This window comes from Crocodylus porosus, unplaced genomic scaffold, assembly GCF_001723895.1.
Source record: "Crocodylus porosus isolate Cpor-Errol unplaced genomic scaffold, CroPor_comp1, whole genome shotgun sequence".
Lineage (NCBI taxonomy): Eukaryota > Metazoa > Chordata > Crocodylia > Crocodylidae > Crocodylus > Crocodylus porosus.
The window spans coordinates 1,113,765-1,115,176 of NW_017728923.1; positions in this window are offsets into that span (position 1 = coordinate 1,113,765).

Consider the following 1,412-nt stretch of genomic DNA (forward strand, 5'->3'; position numbering starts at 1 on the left):
GCTCATAGTATGGGAAACAAGCAGGAGGAACTTACCCTCCTGCTAGCTGACACCAACCCAGGCATAGTGGGGCTCACTGAAACGTGGTGGGACCCAATGCATGACTGGGCAGTGAATATCAAGGGCTATAGGCTGTACAGGAAGGACAGGACAGGGATGAAAGGCGGGGGTGTGGCACTCTACATTAAGGAAGAGTGCACATCCTCGTCAATTAGCAGAGTCAGAGGAGGGGCACTCTGACGTGCTCTGGGTTAGAATACAAGGCAGTTGAGGGAAAAGAGACTTACGGTGGGGGTCTACTACAGACCACCCAACCAAGGGGAAGAGCTAGACCAGGAATTCTTAGGTCAGCTCACGGAGGTAGTTAGGTCAAAGGACATGGTCATCATGGGCGACCTGAACTTTCCAGACATCTGCTGGGAAGAGCAGTCAGCCAGGTCTGACTGCTCACGTAGTTTCCTAGCCCACATGCAGGACCTCCATCTAACCCAGGAGGTGCACAGCCCCACCAGGGGAGATGCCTTGTTGGACCTGGTGCTGGCCACAGGTGACAACCAGGTGAGGGGGCTACGGGTGCTCAACCACCTGGGCGACAGTGACCATCACCTGCTGGAATTCACCATCCAGCAAAAGGTGGAAAAGGCCTGGAGCAAGGCAGCAGCCCTAGATTTCAGGAGGGTGGACTTCAATGAGCTAAGGAGAATAGTCGGGAAAGTACTGAGGTCCCGGAGGGGAGGAGAGCCAGGTGTCCAAGAAGAGTGGTTGCTCCTTAAGGAGACAATCCTCCAAGCCCAAAGGGAGGTAATCCCAATACAGATAAAAGGGGGCAAGAGGGCGCAAAAGACCCCCATGGCTCACCAAAAGCATCTGGGAATGTCTCCTAGCTAAAAGGGAGGGACACACCTAATGGAAGGGAGGGGCTATCACCAGGGAGGATTATACTGCGGTTGCTCGGGGATGCAGGGGGGCGGTCAGGAAGGCCGAGGCGGAGATGGAACTGGGACTAGCTACCCGGATCAAGGACAACAAGAAGTCCTTTTTTAAATACATGGGGCAAAAAGAAGGTACCGGGTAACGTGGGGCCCCTACAAGACACGCTAGGAAATTTGGTCATCACACCAGTCGACAAAGCTAACCTACTTAACAACTTCATTGCCTCCATTTTCCTGAGCAGGGACCATATCAGCCCCCGCACCGGGCCCTCCTCAGGCCCTAGGGGAGGCACACCCAGGCCAAGGGTCAGAGAGGATCTAGTCAGGGACTTCTGGTGGGACTGGATGCATTTAAATCAGCTGGTCTGGACAATCTCCACCCCAGGGTGGTGAGGGAATTGGCTGAGGTCATTGCGGGACCCCTGGCATGGCTGTACGAGCACTCGTGGTGCTCTGGTGTGGTGCCAGAGGACTGGAAGA